The sequence below is a fragment of the Neodiprion pinetum genome, chromosome 2 (genome assembly GCF_021155775.2).
Source record: "Neodiprion pinetum isolate iyNeoPine1 chromosome 2, iyNeoPine1.2, whole genome shotgun sequence".
Classification (NCBI taxonomy): Eukaryota; Metazoa; Arthropoda; class Insecta; order Hymenoptera; family Diprionidae; genus Neodiprion; species Neodiprion pinetum.
This window is the reverse complement of record NC_060233.1, coordinates 42,646,679-42,669,005: the sequence shown is the minus strand read 5'-3', so window position 1 is coordinate 42,669,005 and position 22,327 is coordinate 42,646,679. Positions and strand designations below refer to the sequence as shown.

The following is a 22,327-nucleotide window of genomic DNA, read 5'->3' as shown; positions in this document are numbered from 1 at the left end:
GTTTGATTTTCGTTACTTACTGCTGACAATTTTACATCTTTCGCGTGGATGGACTTATTCGAAAAAAGCTCGTTAAATCGGTATCAGAGTTTCGCTGATTCGGTACAGCATTTTCATTTAGGCTTATTCTTTACGTTCATGCAAAAGAAATTGACCTTTTATTTCCACGTCCACGCATCTAAGCATACGAAGCCACTTTGTCCGCCAACTTTTTTCCTGCCCGGCAGTTTTCCTTCTTTTTCCACCTTCTGCTCGCTGCTTCCACCCTTTTCCCACCCCGTTGCAAACAGATTTTCGGCGACCGTTTCTCGCGGTCGCAGCGGAATCCCGGCGTTTATTCCGGCCGTTGCCTCATCTCCATAAGCCGAGGCCACACCTTCGCGTTTGTGGTGTACAATTAAACTTATATATCCTTGGCTCCGTCAGCGTCAGTCTCCAAACTTTGTCCCAATTTGCCTGTGCTCGCAGAGCGGGGCAAGCAGGTACATACCTACCTACTCTCGAATTCGACGCGCAAGTCTTCAACCTTCTGCAGAACAGCCCTTGACTCGAATCGCACGTAACGACGAACTCGCCCTTAAGGTGCTGGAACCGCGTGAAGAGAAAAACGCGATCACGCTGAAAATCTGTGGAAATCCTTCAAATTCCACTACCAGCTACCTGCAATTTCCTCAGCGAAGCAGAAATCAGAAAAGGAGAAGTAAAATCCATTTTTTCGATTTTTACCAATTCTGAAAATACGACGCATTTGCTTTATTTTACGAACGGCAATGCCATTGCATGTAGTTTTTGTGATTCGTATTTCGAACAGTTAGCTCCTTTTTGTACTAACTTCGTTCCAGACATTTGCACGTGAATATAAATTAAACTCACATTTACGTAGAATGCAGCTTACGGAACAAAGGAAACTAATTTAACTGTGCTTTGAAAACGACATACGTTCTCTACGATATTCGTCAAGCCAGCTCTTCCACATTCATGTCTATGATTTTGATGCAATTAATCAAGCAATTAACAGAGTGGCTGTGGTTGCTTTTCGCGAGTAAATGTTGTACACGTAATTCACAGACAGCCTTTTCTTCCAGTTCTTCGTTCCTTTTTCACGGTATCACGCGTTACTTCAAAGCGGTGTGCACAACCGATCGAAAAATGGGAAAGAATTTTCTGTAAAAATGTATTTCTTTCGTCCAAATTTCTTATATTTCATTTGCGTGAACGGCCTGCACGAAGTTTGAAATTACTCGAAAACTTTCCGATGGAAAGTTCCGTATCATTTGCATACGATGAGAATTCGCTCGAGATCGATTTTTATCGAGACTTTTTCTCCGTCGAGCAATATATTTATTAATCCAGAGTTTTCCTCAAACTACGTTTAATTCAAATCCTAGTAAAAATCTTCGACCCTCCGTACGTACAACGTAATTTTCTCTTCCTCCCTCGCGGGTGAACAACGTCCGATCACGAGGTGTGTTTGTTTATTCCTCAGATATACCAACCACCGATATTTGTCAGATCAAACCCACGAAACATCGGAGAAAACGGTATCGGCCGCACGTATGCGTTACATTTAACATACCTACGAAATTTCAATTTTCGAGCTTCGTTACGCGGCAGGTTATTCGAAGCAATTTCGTCGAATTAATGGTACAGACAGCTGTCGAGCGGCGAGAAACGCGGTTGCGAAAACGCGGCTGTTCGCCGCAGGCGCCTAACAAGCGTTGAGAATTTATAATTTATTCGCAGAGGGGGTGAATCGAGTTAATCGAGCCGATAATCACCGCGGAATTCGGACGAGACGAACGTCGACGAGGCCAGGCGGCTGTCGCTCCGCTGTCGGATTCACCTTCGCCTGCATCGCGAGTCGAGTCGAAAACTTTCCGGCCTCCCTTGCAAAACGAGAATGCGCGTGGCCCGAAGGGATGCTGCGAGGGGTGAATCGCTCTAAGCTGCCGGCTCGACGCCCGGCGTCCCGACGCTACAAGTCGGTTCAGTATTCGCGCGCATCCACTCGTGGCCGGTTGGTGCTTGAAATTCCGCGGTTCGGAAGCCGCAGATTACGGTTCGGAAATCGGCCGGCAAATAGAGGAAGAAAAATTGCGGGGCAATAGTTTTTGATAGTGATACCGAGTACGAGTTATTTCCTTGTTTTTTTTTTTTTTTTTTTGTTTTCTTGTTTTCTGTTCTTTGAACAGCTAGTAAATCGGGTAAGAAATCTTGCGGGGAAGAAATTATATTCCGTGATCATATCGCTGTGCTGTGTTTTTCATTCGCGTATAGTAAAAGATATTGGATGTAATATCACGATATTATTACACGTGACGTGGCGAGTTGATTTTTTAAAATTCATCTCACGATGATTCGTTTGGTTGGGCATCATTGAGTCAAAAAAATGGATACGGAATCTTGGGAGAAGATGAAGTGAAGGTAATAAATAAATTTTCTTCTTTGAAACTCCAACGCCTGCAGCCTTGCTGCTATTACCTCTGACCTTTTAAAGTAGATAGTCTCCACGAGTGTAATAATGTCTGCCTTATCAAAGACACGGAGTGTTCATTAAGCAGTTTTTAAAACAAAAAACCCTCACCGGGTCCGCAGCGCGCTCCTGCAGCGTGTATTATCAATATTTCATCGTTTATCCCGCCGCGCCGGCCGCCTTTTCGCACTGCCACGGTCTGGAAAGTTGCCCGGCGTTCGGAAAGTCCGGACAAAGTGTGAGAATTTTCGGATAAAAGTTTCAGAGTTTTATGTACACATATACTTATAATATAAATAATATACACACGTATGCGGGTCTTCTATTTTTCATGAGGGCAGTCTTCGTGAGTATTTTACGAGCTGTGGGATGGTGATGTGCGAGTGTTGGGGATAAATTTGTCATGATAAATGACTGGCGAGAATGGATTGTTCGGATGGATGATTGGCGGAAGTTCTTTCGCCGCTTTGCGAAATATATTATAATTTGAACGAGAATTGACGGGGGGAGAATCTTTCCTTGTTCAAAGATGACAGATCGGGCTCCGCGAACTTTGGCCGAATAAATCGGCATATTTGCGGCGACGGAAACGGAGCCGGATTACCGTGGAAAATGTAAATACAGAGAGTATTATACGTATGTATCTGGATGTATAGACGCGTCGGCGTTCCCCCGCTTCCAACGGCGCTCACTCGGAATCCCATAAATTGTTACGTTCGTTTTACGTCTATTTTACGTCTGTCTTCGAAAGCAATGGGCGTCGGTGTAGAGATGGCCGTGTTGTCGACGAGTCCGGCGTATCGCGAACAAATAATTTCAAATGTATCACCGGGCTTCCGTCTCACAATACAATTCCATTCTCTGCGGACATCGATCACTCAATTTCAGGGGTGACTGGGATGAGAATAAACCACATCCTTCAATGATATCGGTACGATTTTCAATCGCGAATACTCTCTTATTTTTCATGTTTTTATTCGTGTCACTGTAATTAAAAACTGTTGAATTTTCGTTACTTGTAATTGTCCTGATCGAGAGAGAATGTTTTTTTTTTTCATTTTTGCAGTAGAGAAAATTAGCGAACCCTACAATTTCATTCAAACAACCCAATTCGCAATTATTCATTTGACATGATTGTTGCGTCTGAATATCCGCGAGATAAATTGCCGGGGAGTCCGATAACTGCAGTCGCGTTGCATGATGAATGTTCCGATATCAGCCACTGGACAATTTAATTGCATCTGTAGTTGAAATGATTGAGTGCTTGGAATTTGGTATTGCTGATTTTAAATATTCAGAGAGTGCAAACAGAAATACGTGAATTCCGTACCTCTGTATAGCATACTGAAAAAGAAGACTCTTAGTCCAAAGTAACTTTTCTCTACGTATGAGATAAAAGAGTTTTTACCGCAATTGCCGCAACTTTTGTGAGATAATTTCGGAGCTTTTTCCGTACTTGTTATACATGTTGCATCAAATAATTTCCTAAAATTACTTGTGTTAATATAAATTATATCTCTCTCGTTCAATTGCTTGCGAAATCCCGAATGACACCAAATTAGGCAATCAGGAACGTTATTTTCGTCTTTCCTTCGCAGTTTCAATAACGCAGACTTCGTTCGTTCGGAATTATGTTTCTACTTCGCTAATTGGTGAAATGTAGTAAGCCTATTGTATCGAAATACGCTGGAGCACTGTGACAGAAATACCGTGATAATTCTCTTCCATTATACAAGCGGGCCGAGAGAGTGGAATAAAACAGATAAAATAAGTAACGTGCACGGAATTACATACATGAATTGCATTTAGCTCCCCGACGCTCGCGACGTTGTTCCGAAAGTTATATTGTGAAACAACGCAGTTGTAATTTCCGCGGAGTTTCGCGTTGCCTTAGTATTTAATATCACAGCTGTGTACCGTATGCAAGCACGGCAGTCGCCGGTCCCGTTCTTCATTTAGCGCCTTTATTAGAATGCATCAGATTTTTCGTCCGGTGTATTAAAATGTTGCGTCGCGACTCGAGGTCGGCAGTTCGGATGAACTTAACTTACCCCGGACATTTCACCCTGCGTGCTTTGAATTCTCGCGTTAACGCCGTTGCGGAATTCGTTGATCCTTAATTTTTAACCCAGTGGTAATGGCTGAAATCGTCGTTTCGCCGGATTAATTTTTTTCTTCACAGGAGCCGTAATCCAAGTTCCCGGTACCAATTTACTATATTTAAAAGTGAGGGGGAAATGAGAGCTCGCTCAAATTTACCCCATTTGCAAACTTTCTTTCGCCCGCGTGCCCCTCTGTATTACATCTTGTAAAGCGTCTGAAATAATTGGTTGTAAAGTTGTAATTTATTTGAAAATAGCAAATATCCCGTAGCTCCCACCTCGGCTCTAATTAATGCCGGATAGAAAGTTATCTGCCGGAGGGTTCCTTGTACTAAATACACAATTAGCGCAAAATTGGCTGTTCCCCGGAACCTTTTACGCCTGGGTTACGCCCGGTTAATTTTTCAATTTTCATTCCTCTCAAATCGTTATCATTGTTATTGTTATTGTTACTCTCATCACCCCTCTCGTATTAAAAATCGGTTGCTCGCAGCGATGAACAATGTTTTACACCGAGTTTCGGTCCGGTTCGATGCGTCGATGCAAACTTATTACCTTTTTTTATATTCCAACGTGCGCAGTGCATCTTACGTAGACGGTGACTCTGCGTTAAGAATAAAAAGATTTAAGGCCAGTGGAATGTTAAACGGAGCGTGAACCCCTCGCGCTTTGTGCTGATTAGTCGTTGTTTTTGTTTACCCTGTCCCAGTCTTGGGCACTTGTATCCATACGTGCGTCTTCCTTGTTTGTTATGGGAAATTTATAGTGGTGCTGATTTCACGGCCAGGATCATTCTAGGATCAAGTTACAGTCCGAATATTGCAGACAGAAAAGTAATTAATTTTTATAACCAAAACATTTAGTTTGTGCCGAAGAATTTTCATAAGGTTTAATATACAACCCGCCAAACGCTGTGTTGATATAGAAAAAAAAAAAAAATAACAGTAAGAAATTGGGTAAATTACAACATTGTGCATGGAAAAAATATGCTTCTTAGTTTATAAAGATTGCAACACGATTTACCAATTATTGAAACTTATGATCAATCATCGTTTAGATATACCTAATTGATTCGTGTGGATAAATTGAATACAACATCAAACAATGACAAAGGACTTATGTATCAGTCGCTGTGACGAAACATTTCCAAGACATCCCAGAATGACGAAAATATCTCGTCGCATTTTCGCAGCAGTCGATTAAACGAATTTCCGTCTACATTTTTCGAGTTGCAGGGATGCTAACCAGTGGAAAAGGCAGCTACAAATCGATTCCGATAACGATACAAAAAGTATTCAGGCCTGAAAAGCCGCAAAAAATACCGAAGCTGATCTTTCGAAGTCGCGCGTGAGATAAGACGAAGCGATCAAAATTCCATTACGTTCATGCGAAGACTCTTAGATCGAGTCACTCGAAACGACGCGAAATCATTGAAACTCTAAATCATTGAAAATGGTAAGCCGTCGTCACTCCCGAAATTCAGTCGGAGAACGTGAGTCGATGATTTGCGGCACCCTCGCGTGATCCATCAAACTTCGATTTCTCGAGAGCCGCGAGTGTTCCACCTCTGCCATTTGCCCGCGTCTCTCTCCCGGAGGAGTTATCTTCTTAGGGAGAAAAAGGAAACATGCGGTAAACGGCGGGAGGGGAGAAGGGCAGAAGCCCTCGTGTAAATGAGTGCTCGTTTCAGCCAAAGGTAGGCCGCTCTGCCTTGCGTAGCTACGCCCTTCGCTCTCTCGAACGTTGCCAAAATTTACGACGCTTTTAACTCCCGACGGTTACATCAAATTTGCAACTTTCACGTGCTCATTGAAACATACATTTGCGCTCTCAGCTTCTTCCAACATATTCGCGCAATTTTCATTCGAATTTCCAAAGTATCGCTAATCGTAAGTGTTTTATCAATTTGAAACAAAAGGCGTACGTCGGTGCGGTGAGTAAACTACTCCGTACCATTGGTCTAATAAAATGTATCCGAAGTGCCAAAGATTTGTTTGTCAAAGTATGTTTTATCAGCTTATATGTATATGTATGTAAACGTGGCTCGTTTATCAGCGAAGCGATCGTTGAGACCAGAAAGGAGGCCGCACGGAGGCAGCTGTTTACCATAAAATTTCACTGATATTATACATACACCCGGCTGTATCTATTCGCCGAGCGTTTCCAGCCCGCGAAGACAGAGCCCGTTATTTTCTTCTTCCCTTTCTTGTCTTTACCGCATTTTACGATTGGCCATGATCTGGGATAGGCCATAGTTGAGGAAAATTGGGGAAGCTGAGGTGAATTTTAGTTTCGTTTTATTGCCCGAGGAAAATTCAAACACATACTTGATAAAAAAATGTAAAGGGAGAAGACACGTGTAGTAGTTGAATTTTTGAGCGACTTGTCCTCGGGCGGGAAATTATCGCAAAGACGTCGTCTTGGATCGCGAGTAGAGGTGTACCTGCGTATACGCATGGTATACGTATGGGGATATTGCGGAACATACACTCTCATCTCTGGAAATCTCGCCTGATGTTATTAAACTACCTAGAAGTTTAACAACAACGGGCCGCGATGACGCCCCACAGCTTCTTGCGTATATGTGTAATAATGTAGTGTAGCGTACGATTAAGTTTACCGCTTAAGTTATGCCGTGCAACGACCGAACGGCTGGATGTTATCAGCCTTCCTTTGCCGCCTGGGTACGGAGCTTGATTTTCCCCAGGAACCAGAGCGATCATTAAATGTGCCGCGGTATTTCCAACGACATTTTCATCAGCTCGCTCGAGCACGAAACGGTTGAATATATTTCACGGTCTATTTTCAAGTCAAGGATCGAGTCTCTTCGACTAATGAGCGAAATGGCAAATTGTCACGAAATACGTTGGATTCGGTGCTGATGATTTTGGAAGCGTAACGGTAAGAGATTAAATCCCGGGACTTGACACTTCTCGAAGCTGCAAGAGGCTGAACAAACGAAAGGCAGAGAGGCAAGTGGAGGCCTTGCGTGGTAAATATGCCGCATGACTAGGCAGCAAAGTTTCTGTTCATAGAAGTTGTCGAAGCGACGAAACAACCTGCGGATTCCACTGAAGGTACTTCCAATTTTCCCCCGAACAATGTTGCTGTTTGCCCCGTGAAATCACCGGCTCGGACGCTGGCTCATTCAAACGCGAGAGTGAGAGAGAGCGAGAGAGAAAGAGAAATGTTTCCCGCCTGTTTGCGGAGGCGTTGAAAAATTGGAAAAAAATTGATGGAGTTACAACGAAGCTTCGCGGGTTGGAAGAGAATTTATCGTTTTATGTTTCGAGCCGATGTGGCGATCGATCTTTACGATAATTACACTTCCAGCCATCGTTGATGCTATAAAGTCATAACGTTCAACGGTATAAAGTAACGAATTTTATTCCTCTCTTTACGCCCGCAATAACGAGATACTGCATTAGCCGTCCCGGGACCCCGAGTTCCGAATCCGCGGCATTCCCGATCCCCTCGGGAACTGAGCGGTGGGTTCAACTTTCCAGGCTTTTTTTTAAGCGTGATTCGTGGCTCCCGGTGATCAGGGGTTCGATTATATTAGCCCGAATTTGGATAGCCTGTATTTCTCTTCATACTGGGTTAAAATTTGGCCACTCCATTCCGCCAGAGAGGAGAGAAAGTAGCCCAGCTATTTCCCTGATCTCTACAACCTTTCATGATCTTTGCAACGATAATTACACTCCTCTGAGAAAATGACACCGAAATTTTCTGTCGGCGCTATTTACGCCTATCCACATAACAATATTTTACTCATCATCTGTTAGGTTCCTCGATTGATATGCATTCTTAACGACACCTTGATTCTAGTTACTGTTTTAATAAATACCAGCTTTCGTTCATACTTCTGTTTTCCGAACCACAATTCTCAGAGTTGCACTGAGATCAGTAGTGAATATCTTCTTTTACTTTGAATCAAAGCCGCCTTTTTCTGCCTACATTTTTTTTTTTCTTGCAAAAATTTCCAATGAGAACGTTGGTCCGGAAATGTGCGCAACGTCAAGAACCAACGAAGAGCTGTACGTTTTTTTTTTTTTTTTACTAGGGGCTTCGCCCCTGCGCGCTTCGCGCGCCAACCCCATCTCGGCGCTACGCGCCTCGGGCACTCGGCGCTGCGCGCCTCGTTGTTCGGCGCTTCGCGCCTCACTATTTCCTTACGCATTGTCTAGTAGACAGGCGAATTCCTTCATGTTGATTTAATGACAGGTCCTGCACTTGCTGTCCACTTCAATTCCTTCTGTGCTTACTTTTCTTTTTTTCATCAATCTAAGCTTCCATTCGTTGGTTGAAAATTGGTGTTCCTTCTCTATTGATATCTGTCTATCTCCTTGACTTGCTGAATTATTTTTGCTACCGCTCTGCCCGTTATTCTCCAAAATCACCTTCTTTATATTTTTTTTTTCTCTGTATTTATGTTGCTGTTCACTCCGTAAAACACCTCTTTTTCTTGTGGTCAACATCTATCATGGTCGTCCTCTTGCCTGGTAATAGGAATATTTGTTTATTATTATTCTCTGGCTTATTTGGTTCTTCGCACTTAAAATTTTATTTTCCTTTTTCCTTTGTGATACTTCCGACCATCCACCATCTTCATCGCCTTGTCTGCTGGTTGAAACTCCTCCTTTCTGTTCGTTGTTTGAAAAGCCAGTATGATATTTTTTGTTCGCTTCCCTATATTTTCGCTGCTGTTCCCGTCGTCTAATTTTTCGCTCTTCTATGTACGAGTACATCACATTGGTTGGTCGTCCTCTCGATTTATTTTCCGAATCAATCATCGCAATCGATTCTTCTAATTCTTCGACACCCTTCGTTGAATTATTTTTACTGCCGCTCTGCCGGTTATTCTCCAAAATCACCTTCTTTATATTATTTTTTTCTCTATATTTGCGTTGATGTTCATTCCGCAAAACACCTCTTTCTCTTGTGGTCAACATCGATCCTGGTCGTCCTCTTTCCTGGTTATACGAATATTTGGTGGATATTATTCTATGGCTTATTTGGTTCTTCGCACTTACAATTTTATTTTCCTCTTTCTTTTGTGATACTTCCGACCATCCACCATCTTCATCGCCTTGTCTGCTGCTTGAAACTCCTCCTTTCTCCATTGTCATCGTAAATCCTGGCTGTCCTTTTGACTGTTTGGTGATATATTTTGATTTACTATTATTTGATTGTTACTTTTGATACTTATTACTCACTATCTGAATTTTATTTTGGTTCTGCAAGACATCAAAGTGTCCACTCTCTCCGTCACCGGTGAAGAGTAGCGAGAATTGTGTTCCATTTTGTGATCCGATCCGGTGTGGATGAATTTGTTCTTCGCGATACTCGATTTAACATATCTTAAAAATTTCCGCAGCTGCATATATTGCATTTTTATTCATATGTGATTTGTAATCACCAGGTCACCTAATCACAGCACCGTTTGACTCATTACCTGTAATAAAACCCGCAAATCTAGACCAATTATCCACTATATTTGAAACGATACTCAGTCTCACCTCTGCGTGTCGATCTTGAGTGCCGTATACACAATACGCCAACGCGCGAAAAAGACAATTCCTGTCGGGAATCATCGTTATAATTTTCGTTTGCATGTTCATTTTTTGCGCGTCAGAAACAGATACCTATAAAGATATTTGTCAAAGACTGTCATAAACAGCCGATGACAGCTGTCAAAGGGTTTGCTAGATGCTTTTTGTTTTGTTTTCGGTATCTCACCCCACCGCCAACTTCATGCGTATACTATTGTTATTATAATCTTTTTTTACTATTGTTATTATAATCTTTTTTTACTATTGTTATTATAATCTTTTTCTACGTTCATTTGTTTGAAACTTTTTTATTAGATAGAGAGACTACTAATCAAGTTTGAATCCAATCTTAGGTTAACTAAAACACAGTGTTCAGCTTATCGTGGCTCTCGATCACAGTTGCCGTAGAGAAAATTGCAGCACTTCCGGTTTGCGTGCAACAACATCGAACGGTTTACCTGCGAAGAGCTTTCAGCAACCATCGAGTCATCAATTGAAAGCTGCTCTCGCAATCATGACTGTAATTACCGTTCAGGTTACATTTGCAACGAAAATAATTATTTCTGTAAATTGTAGGGGTATCCAATGTTGATTTGATTGCAACAGTGTTCGGTTCGTCGCGGCTCTCGATCGCAGGTACCATGGAGAAAATTACAGCACTTTCGGTTCAGGTGAAACCACATCGAACGCTTTACTTTGCGAAGAGCTTTCAGCAGTCGGAAGCCGCGCTCGCAATCATGACTAAGTGATTACCATTGAAGCCATATTTGGAATGAAAACAATTATATGTGTAAATTGTATGGGTATCCGTGAACGCTGATCATGTCTCGCGGGGTGGGCTCCGTTGACTAACGAGTACCGTGGATTAGAATTGGCTCGTTGATAGCTGGGCGTGCAGTGGATTATACAACCGCACCGGGTCCCCCTACCCATAATTTATCCCGAGCAGCAAATGTGTTTCGCAAGTCGAAATTAGTAATTAGAGGGGTTGACGAAGGGGGAACCGGGGCAAAGACGTGGGCGGGTATCGAAGCGACACGAAATATGGTAATGATTATAATCAACCAAGACGAGGGTCTGATAATTGTTGCCGCTGCTGTCGGAACTAGGTGTCTGAATTTCCCTGCCAACTAGGATGGCCGCAGCCCTCTAACTTTTTCAGTCGTACCGTTTCACCGGAGTCTCTGTGCAAGGGAATACCACATCAGGGTTGACCCGAGTTGCGCCATTAATTGTGCCTGCGATGTTAAACTCCCGTCGATTCATTGTCCGTATTCTCTGAGCGGAAACGCGGTTCGAGGTAGCGGACGCGAGCTTATTGAGAGCGAAGAGAAACGGCGGCATCTTTTCCTCTCTACGACTTTTGTCCCTCGCAGAGCCAGCGCCGCATTATAGTTTTCTCAGCGTGGCGAAACGAGAAAAGTCCGCGGTTCCATTCTTCTTCGACGATGAGAACGATGGAAAACAATTTGAAACCAGAGGCGGAAGAAATAACTACGAGTAAAGAAACCGGGTAAAGACGTAGCCGAGCTTCGAGTGCAGTACTCCGGTTTTTCATATTTTTCTCGTGCTTTCTTTCACTCTCATTCCCGTTCGTTCCTCGCGATCGTATCGCCGAAGACCTGGTAACGACAACGAGACACTCGCCTGGCTTAGAATCCGAAAGCAAATATTTTGCTTCACAAAGCCCTTCGCGAACCAAGAGGGGTCAAAACTGGAAAATTCACAAGTTCGCGACTTCGCCGAGTGGATGATGTGAGTAGGCATCCACCCCATGCAACCCATTACGTAGCGAGCAAGGGGAGTAATTCATTGACACATGCATCTGGCGAGGTTGCGTTAAGCCCACTTAAGAACCTCAACTTCTCCCAGTAAGATATTTACCCTGCTGGGCTGACACGGGAACCCACTTCTTGACTTTTCTTGTATCACATGGCGCGGCACGAGCTCTATATCACGGCTCTATACCGGGGGGTTGCAGTAAATGTCCGCAATTCACTTTAACGACACGCGTCTCTGGGTGAATGTCGCCCCTATAAGGATAACAACGAGGTTCGCGCCGTCGTTACCCTACCATTGTTCACCTTTTCTTTGAAACACTCGCGAATTGCTGCACTTCCCGTAAATTCTCCGCCAGTGTTTTCACGGAAATCGAACCTATGCATTATACTACACGTGTATGTATGTATGGTCGTTGTTGCATTCGCCTGAACTTTTTTGCGAAGCGCTTCAACCTCGACGCGATTCGATTCGTTTGAAATAAGCTTGCGATTCGGTCACCGTTGTAATGTTTCGGTCGATTTTTGGCGACGTGAAAAAAATCAAAAAATACCCTCCCCATTTATCACTGCCTTATCGTTTACTAACCGGCACTCAGTCACTCCGAAGTTTTGGGTGGATAGGCCGAGCTCCGGGGATTATCGCCTGCGTATGTATTTTGGGGTCTGAGGCAAAACCTGCACACGTCTCACTTGTATCTCCGGAGACAGATAATGTTTTCGCTCACGACCTCGATTAAAGTGAATAATTAGATACCTGACAAAGCAGCGTCGCGAATCCCCGGTTCGAATGAGAGATGAAAAAGAGAATGAAAAAGAAAAAGATTAACAAGCGCTCTGCGGCGACGAAAAACCTGGGAAAATATTGGCGAGAACTTTTTTGCCAATCTTTTAATCCGGAATAATTTCGACGGTAGAAAGGAAAATTAATGTTGAAAATAATTTCGTGGGATCGGAAAAACCGATGAGGAAAATTTTCTCGTAGCGTAGGTTTTTCTTTGAAAATTTCAAAGGTATGTAAAAACTCTCTTAAAAATTCTCTGTAAGAGTTTCGGGGGTAAAGGGGACGATGACAAGCAGGTTTAACTTCGTCCGCATGAGGCACTCGAGCCGGGATTTATTCAGTCCCGTCTATGATATCCAAGATTTCGTTTCGCGGTGATTTTTCGCTATGTTTTCTCCGTGAAGACGAGACAAGTGAAAGGAGCGGAAAAAGCTCGACACGTGCCCGAATCTGCGTCCACTGATCCGGTGAACGTTTACGGTAGTAAAAATCATCTCGCTGTTCGCGGAGGAGCGAAAAATTTTGAGGCAAACCGAGTATCGACTGAACCAGACCGCGAGCTTTTGTCCAGCGAACAATAAGCTCTGTGACTAAAGGGAGAGACTGGAAGCTCGATTACGCGACATCGAACGGAATCCTGTTTTACCGTGGTTCCCACAGGATACGATTGTTCAACCGTGAAGCTCCGCAGGATATTAAATGACCAACTGGTATTGTCCACAATTTTGTACACTCGTAGATTTACTCGCGATTCCGGATTCATTTGATCGAAGTTGACGAGACGAAAGAAGAAAATGAGGAAACGACGACGGGTCGTTACGGCTGGTTTCTTTGCACTTATTTTGCCGGTCATGCGGATCGTCTTCCGAATTCCAAACCCTGTGTAACGCCGCAGAGTTCGCTATGCATTCGTTTGCTTCTTCGGGAGAGATTGGATTCTTATCGCAAATCGTCGGAAAACAGAGACGAGAGACGAAAGGTATCCACGCTTGTGTGTGTGTGAGTACAATCAGGGTTCAGCGAGGTTACGGCCGACGTCGCAAGGAGCTAGATTCAGGATCGCAACGCCTCGCGCGATCGTGTTGCAGGTTTACGAGGAGCTTCGATCCTCGGTGATATAAACCGGATCGCGAGATCCTCTCTTCCAGCCGCGGCGGACAAGATCAGCGATACGTGTCTGTGCGGGAAAGTGCAAGGAACCCGAGCGAAACGCCGGAAATCTGCATGAAAATTACATCTTGTCTCGTCCGTCGCCGCCTCGCTTATATGCTGATGAAAAACTGTTAGATCCAGCGTTATTGTTCACCGCTTGACAACGTCCTTTGGCCACTTAATTTATCATGCAACAAACTCCGGGTCACGAGCAGCTGGGGTTTCGGTTCACCTACGATTAATTAATAATTTCAATCCAAACCCAACGGGTAAGTTTCTTCGGCTGTAGGCAAAGTTGAGTCAACTTTCGAAACCTCGCTGTTGCATTGATTTCGGTTACTCCGGACTAGAACCGCCGGATGCGTTGCCGCTTGAATTTAGTATCGCCCTTTCGCTGTATTCAATGTTAGTCTGACTGGAATTTTTCGCGAATTTTATCGTGACGACAAATTATGTCTGCGCGTGTAAACTTATGACCACTCTGAAAATTAGGGAAAAATTTTTGACCGAGATTTTTTCACTTTTTCCCCCGGAATTATTTAGTTGATTTTATGAATTCTCAGGCGTTGATAAATTTCATGAATCAATCTGCGCCGTGAAAACTTTCCCTAGCCAGCTTATAATCGATAACTTCCGTATGGGCAAAAAATTGTTTTCGACGCTTTTGATGACTTGACAAATATTTTGCCAGGCTTTTTTTCACTTTCCATCATGTCGAGCAACTTTTCGCAAACAGCTACGTAAGTTTTGCAAGGCTGGGTCTGCGGTATGTGCGAATCTATTTTTTACGAGTTTTTTCAACAGCAAACTTTTGTCTTGTATAACGTGTATAAAGTTTTTTACGTAAAGAAAATTGTGTAATTTTTTTTTACACCCATCCGCACGAATCGTATTTCCATTCAAGATTTGCTTCCCGCTTACTCAGCCCAAAAGTTCAGCGACAACGGTAGCCGAGAAATTGCGTGTTCTGGCTGGTTTGAATCTCATACAGTTTTACTATCGCTCCCTGCGATCTCCGTGCTTGCGAATTTCATATAACGCGACTAGAAGTTTCGCGACTCGTGAGGTCAATGAGTTTGAGCTAAACTTTGCCATTGCAGACTAAACCATTGACTCTCCGATTTTTCACCGACGTTTGCCGGCCAAATGATTGGAAAAAACAATTCAAACGCAGAATATTGCAGTTGTAGAAAACATTCGTCATGATGATAATTGCGTATTTGACTTGATAATTCGGGGATTAAGCATCCCGGAAAGGTTGCAGATTAGCTCGGTGAAATGGCACCGTTATTTCGCCGTATAATACTTCGGGATTATTCGCGCGGAAGTTACTGCACAATTTTCTCAATGCTTGAAACCTCGCTCGAAACGAGGCTTACTCTTTTTCGTAATCACCAGCTCTACGAGTATCACAGCGTCGCTCCTCGACGCGATGTTATAGCCCCTCATTCTTGACCAATGGGAATCCTCGTAGGAATCACTTTCATCGTAACAACGCTTTCGAAATTGCTCCTTAATTATATTAAACCTGTAGGAACTGTGAAAATAAATACTATTCAAGATTGATCGGTAGTTTCCAGTTTATGAAACAAAATATTGAAGAGGTCTCTCATTCGTCATCGTCGATATGTAAACATTTTACGTTCACTCCATAATTTCATCTCCATTTACGCGTTACTGTAGCGGCTAGTTTTTCAATTTTCCGTAATATAAATTCACGTTTCGTCGCGCAGAGTTCCAACGCGTCCGATAAAAATATAGCCTGGAAAAACAATTTTGCACACATCGCTTTGACGGATATAACGGTTGTTGCACGCATGACGATTTCGACGTTTCTCGATTATAATTCGATTACTTGCATCCGAGTACCGTCGAAACTACGGGACATAGTGTCAATACCGTAACAAGCATGCAAAGCTCTGCGCATCGATCGTTGAATAAAATAACCGACGGACCATCAGTGGAAATTCTGGCAATTTTCTCCATCAATTGCCATATCTCGATTTCCACCTGCTGCGGCAGCGAATTACGAACCCTGCAGCCGTAATTCCTGCATCGGATGAAAAACCTCAGATTTACGCGAAACAGTGGAGCGTGCGATCGGTAGCTTGATCCTGCAGACTCGAGGTCCTGGAAAATTGAGGAACGCGGTTCGGTACAAATTGCTGCAGGAAAAACGAGGGCAAAGAAACAGAGGAAAAGGTTCGCCGGCGCGGTGCGGAAGAAGAAATTTCCTCCCTCTATGTGAACTGGATTTAAGGTTGCTCGGCTCAGCGTCCTCTTTTCTCACCGCCTCGTTCGCCGTTTTAATTAAGAGAGCCAATGTAGAATATCAGCTATCTAGGGATCGTCGAGGGCTGATCAAACAATATTAAGACACCCCGAAATCCGGGATTTATAAGGTAGATCGGGCGATAATTCGCTAGCTCGCCATTTTTAATCACGAACGAGTGAAAGGGTAAAATTAATGCGATGAACTTAATACCATTTAGGTCATTATTTCGCGACAAGCTATCGCATTGAGCCTGAATTCGACGTGGATGAAAAAATTCCTCGAATTGTTATTAAAACTTGTGAAAAAGTGTGCTTATTTGAGTTGAGTGCCTATTAAACTGGCCCGGTAAACGAAGGGGGATGAAGAAAGTGAAACGTTTCAATGCCTTTGAATTTTATTCGTACGAATTCAAAGGGCGGAAGACGATGGCGGATAAAATTCGGACGGACCCCTTTTTCCACCTTTATAGAATTTTCCTTGATATTTTTCCGACGGAGAAAAGGCGACGAAGAAACAAAGGACAGGGATGAAAAATAAGGGCCGCTGGTCGATCCGGGAATTACAAATTAGGATAAATGTGTTTATTCGGTCGGAGTGACTGTTGCTCCCTAGTCCTGTATTATTTCCGGTCGGACGAATGCGGCGGGACAGCGGTCGGATCCCGAATAACGCCCGTGAGAGCAGATATATTACTGCAAGGCTCTCCGTATAAGTAATCCGTTCGCACTTGGGAAGCCGAGGATTCAACATTCGGGAGCCGTACGTGTTTGGAAAACTGCAGGCAGCTTGAAATTGGGAATTTCAATCTTGCCGGGGGGCGAATCGCGACCGAGGCCGGGTAAATTTTCGGAAATTTAAACAAGCTTATAAAGCAAGAAGTGTAAAGTGAAAAGATAAACGCGGCCCCCGGGGCTTAGGCTTTCTTACTGGATTTTATGGACCCGCTCCTTCCGCTCTCCGGCTTATACGACACGCTACCAAGCTCGAAATTCGCACCCAGGGCTTCTCTGTATCTCTCGCCGAGGGGAAAGGGAGGTAGGTAGAAAATAAAGAAACGAGTGAAATTGAAATCGAGAAATATTTTTCTCCTTTTGCTCTCTTTGATTTCCGACTCGCCGCCTTTTATGAATAACCCAGGTAATTGCTCACGCTTCGACAGAGAGAATATAACCTGTAATGTGCCTGATATGATATGCCTTATAGGTATAACATTATGTTCGCAAAAGACCCCCTTTCTCACAGGCCCAATTTGAATACATCGCCTACTCGACTGTTGATGAATTCCTTTGACCGACTGATGAGGTAGGAATTTCAATATCCCGTCGTCGATTCGACCAAGGTATTGGCGGTGAGCATTTTTCACGACGCGAGATGATCCAGAAATATCTACTTTTATGAATTGCAAAAATTTTCCTCTTAACTTATCCGGAAACTTATCCGACGCACATTTTCACTAGCTTGCGAGAAATTTCTCGCCGCGTACGTTTCGTTGTGAAAATATGTGTTTTCAAGCACCTACCCCAGTCTATGCAGATAACGCACACCCTAATTTCGCATTTTTGGTCTCTGTTTCTTCGAGGAAGGCGACATCGCCTTGAAATTCTCACCCAATTGTAATTGAATTATTCCAAAGCGATTCGCCCGAAGAAAGACAAGAATTCCCCGTCTCTAACCGAACGAGATAAAACCCGGTATTTCATTTCAACCGTTGATTACGAAACAGATGAAAGAAGAAATTTGAAAACCAATTACGGGAACTTTTCGATTTAGATTTGAAATAAATTTATCCGCTTATAGGTAATATTGGACTCCTGGCGAATCTGAGAAGCGAAATTGTTTTCCCTCCTCTTTTAAGTTAGGAACAAAAAAACTAACCCAGCGAAGAGATGACGCGCCTTGTACGGATCATCCGAATAGCAACGGCCACTAGGCTAAAACTAATCGATGCATCGATTAATCAGGCTCAAAAAAAATAATCAAACTTGACTCGATTAAATGTGTTTTTTATGAGACGGTGCGTTGTGGAAACAAAAATTTCGTAAATTTCAGTATGGCGGATAAGTTTCTTGATAACTTACAGTTCCATTCGAAATATTTTTCAATATCAGGTGAAAATATTGATTTGTCTGTCGCGTATTGTATCAAATAGGAACTTATCGATTAAGACAATGATCGATAAATTGATATCGTATCGCGTCGTTCACGGGTGTGAAAAACAAAAACCGACTGTGGGGAAAATTGATGGATTATTTTTAATCATTCTTAGAACCAGAGGAGCAACTGCAGAGTCCTGACCCGACTGACCAGGGATTCCCGTCACATGTCAAGTCCGCGGTGTCGAGGATATCGCGTGAGCTCCACCGACTTAGGAAGGCGGTAATTACACCTCAGCGTTAGGTGTAATCTGGGGGTTCGTTCTCGTTTCTCGTCCCATGTAACAGGGATCGGCCCTCGATTGATCGCTCAGCTGATGTATAAAAGCTAGAGCCGTCATCGAAAAACCCACTCGTCGGAATAATTTAGCGTATTCGCGCTCCGAACGAGACGCTGACGGAACTGCGGGTGCTCTTAAATGGTGAGAAAACTCAAGGATTCGAATACGTATTTAGGATTTCGTGGCTGCGGACCGATCGATGATCAGGGATCGGTTGAATAGACGCGTTTGAGGGATTTTGATTTGTTAAGAATCGACATTTATTGGTCACTTTGATACGGGATGGACGTTATTGTCAGCACGAAGCGGAAATTGAATTACGAACAGGAGCTTGGACATTGGTTTGATATTTTGGTTCGCTTTGAAATGAAATTTCGTCTTATTTCATTCGACGATAATTTATTCTGTTCAAAAAACAGTGTTTTACGATTTTATTACAACGGTTTTCTTTTCTTCTACGGCTTGCGAATATAAATTTGATAAATACTCGATATACTCTTCGTGATAAAATTGAGGACAAAAGGTCGATTTTCAACTCTCCAATTTCCTTCGACGTGTAATGATTCACTCTCGGAGTGGCGACTTACAAAACTTATTGCTCGAAGCTCGACAGAGATCCAATCTGAACTCAGCAATTGAACGGAATGCATAAACGTGGCAATTTTCCTCAACGAGGCAAGAATCGGAGAAGAGAAACTAACGACTTCGAAAGAGGCAAACCTGCCGCCATCCGACACGGTGAACAAGACGTCGTATCGGCTTTGGAAAATTTCAAGGAAAACAGATCCTCGTTTTCTCGTTACACGACTCTGTCGAAATCGCCGGCGAAGAATTGCTTCCGCGATCTTCCTGAACTCGCGAGGAATCTTGAAATACGGTTCACGGTTTTTCATACCTCCGCATTTGTTCAAAGCACACGGAGTGCAACGCCTTCGAGAATAGCCACGGAGATAGACAGATAATTTGTGACTACTTTCTTGGGTACGGCGATGTTCTTTAATTTTTTAGGAAAGTTATGCCCCCAATTTTACCAACGATGCAAACTTTCAATTCAATACAAAAGCAATCGTTGTTAGGAAACGGAGCCAAAAACTTTGATATCGTCTGAATTGCTTTTCAAAAGTCGAACTTGTATACAAGTTATAAATTTATTGATATCGTTGTTATCGTTTCATGTTATGTATCGAGAATTACTCGCGTATCTCAAATCTTCGTAGGTATTGTCTAACCATCCCTGTAACGTGGACGTTGGATAAACACCGAAGTAAATCGTGAAAGTTTTCGGTGTCTGTTACGTAGAACTGACATCGCGGTTTCTCGTCCAGCCGTTGAAATATTTTTTTACCTCGGGGAGCGGAGTCTCGAGTGATCAGGATTCAATTTTTTACTACGACAAGCAAGGGAAAAGACGGAACTCTGCTCTTTCTCTGACGGGAATAGATTCCGAAAAAGCAAAAACTAGAATTCGGTGTATTTGTCGGGACTGGTCGATAATTTTGTATTATTCATCTGTTCTCAACTTTCTTTGCGATGGAATAATTGTGCATAGCAAATACCTTATTCAGAAAACCGAGAAAGAAGATTCGAGAGGACATGTTAATGGTAAAAGTAGAAATCAGTCAAGTTTTCCAGATGGTACCAGCAAAACTACGGTCAGCCGTACGTTGAACCGAACACTAGAAAAGCTAAGGCTTTATGAATTCAAGACGTGCATCGGTCGGAGGCGAAGCCGGCAATATCTGTACGAGATAACGCTGCTTTCTCCCAACATTTTCCCTACATTTTTCCGGTCCTCCTTCTCTCCTTCGAGGGAGCGAGAATTTCTTTGAAACGAAATTGTACCGCAGCCACATCCCCGATACTCGGAGCTGTTATAATCGACGAGATAAGGTGAAGGGGAAAAGAGAGTGTAGAAATAAGGCGGAAGATATTGGAGGGAACGAGACGCCCGGACGAGAATCAGCGTTGTATGGTGCAAGGCATGGAAAAGTTTCGGCGGACACTGACAAATTACACTTTTCTTTTCAACGAGATTGAAATCGTTTCTCCGCACGCTCACCTTTGCATATGTCCGTGACTAATGCCGTACCTCTACGACTTCGAAATGGATCCTTGCATTTTATAACATACAACGCGTGTATGCGTACGCACCTCGGGAAGGGACGTAGCAAGAAAAGTTTGGAAGGGAATTGGAAAACTGTACCAGCGAAGAAATGAAAGCGTGTTTAGTGTTCGCGTATGAATATAAGCTGCTTGAAACGGGAATGTAAAGTACGAATCTGATTTATATGCATGCGGTGTTAGCCTTATTACAATATTATCTACACGCGAGTTTATTCAAACTCAGCCCCCGAACTTTCTGTCAAAATTATTATAATTCCCTGTTCGTTTTCCATCCGAGAAAGAGAGAGATGGAGAAAGGGCGAGAGGGGATGCGCATCACTCGGAATAATTAACGCGGTCATCCCAGGGTGAAATATTCGAACCATGGCGGCCATATCGTGTCGTGGCAAAACGGCGACGCGGGCACGGGGTGGGAACAAGCAATGAAATTGCGATCCGGCATACCTTCGTTACGACAACGTCAGCGTCCGACTCTGAGGATCATTCGTCATCCCCCAGTGAAATCTTCATCGTTTCTACACGTATACACCGGGTAATTGTACCTGTACGCTAGACGTGACGCTGCGGTGCAACGCGTGACGTTTAATTTCCAAAATTTATGGACGCGAACGGGCGTATAAACGGCGATGTCCGATCGCGGTCCGGCGGACGCGAGACATTCGATGAGATTTTAACGTAGCTCGACTGAAAAATCGCAGCCTCTGTTACGCCAGGCCCTGTTTATTCTTCTCGTTCGGTGTCCCCCGTCGTCGCGGCTTGCGGAATAGTGAAAAGCATTTCCGTGTCGAGTTTCATCCGCGCAATTCGCGCGGCGGCGCCTCGAGAAATCGAGTGGTTTCTTCGCTAACGCTTTCGGCTCTTAGAGGTTCGCGCCGCGCGCGGTCGGGTTCTTACTTTATCGTTTTTCGATGTACAGAATGGGGAGTGACTAACGAGGAGGCTTCATAAGCTCGCGGAAACTCGACGGCGATACGGTTTTGGAAGCGAGGGGATGATTCGAAGGGTCAGGCCGAGGGGCCGAGGGAATATCAGAAGCTACAGCGACGACAAGACGGCACGTTTCTCTCCCAGGGCAGAAGAGAATGGAGTCGGGTTCTTCCAGGCTTCACCCCCGGGGACTCGAACTTGGAGAACCTGTCGCGGCGTCTCTTCTACCCAGGCCCCAAAGCCATTTGCCTCGATTATTTATGAAGGAGCGACTCGCCCGCCCTTGCGAAATGACCCTTTTGCCATTATACTGTCAAATAATAAACGAGTCGAGACGAGTACAACTTTTGCCAATAAAACCTGCGAGGGTGCAGCGTTTTCTCTTCGCGCTTACAGATGTATCCTCTACTACTCGTTACCCGAGCTTTTGTTACACTTTCGGAAAAGTTTTGGCCGTGCGGGTACAAAAGTCTTTGGAAATTTGTCCCGTTTTCTTTCTCCAATTATTTCTTTTCTTTTCTTGTCTCTCTCTCTCTCTCTCTCTCTTTCTCTGTCTCTCTATCTCTCTTTCTCTCACCTGCTTTACTTTTTTCTCCTTATTTGTTCGACGCCTGTTTGCGTCAATCGATTCTTAGCAAGGAAAGAGAAAAACGCGTCCCGTTTGACCTGACGAACCGACTTGTATACCTTTATATACCGATGTGATCTAATCCGCGGAAAGTGGTT

The 22,327-nt window shown here is 43.7% G+C and overlaps 1 protein-coding gene and 1 long non-coding RNA gene across 2 annotated transcripts in view; one reads left to right on the top strand and one right to left on the bottom strand.

Annotated features, from left to right (window-relative positions):
* Window positions 1-2,227: 2,227 nt before the first annotated feature.
* The window catches only part of LOC124212327 (uncharacterized), a 52,371-nt gene continuing 32,271 nt past the window's right edge, over window positions 2,228-22,327 (top strand). Inside the window, exon 1 of the mRNA XM_046612218.2 lies at window positions 2,228-2,424. The gene's annotated coding sequence lies outside the window, so the exon portion shown is untranslated. The remainder of the gene's footprint in view (window positions 2,425-22,327) is intronic.
* On the bottom strand, window positions 9,328-10,431 carry LOC138190431 (uncharacterized). The gene is made up of 3 exons (XR_011176374.1): window positions 9,792-10,431; window positions 9,609-9,728; window positions 9,328-9,548 (listed from the first exon to the last, which is right to left on the bottom strand). It is a non-coding gene; the product is annotated as an uncharacterized lncRNA (long non-coding RNA).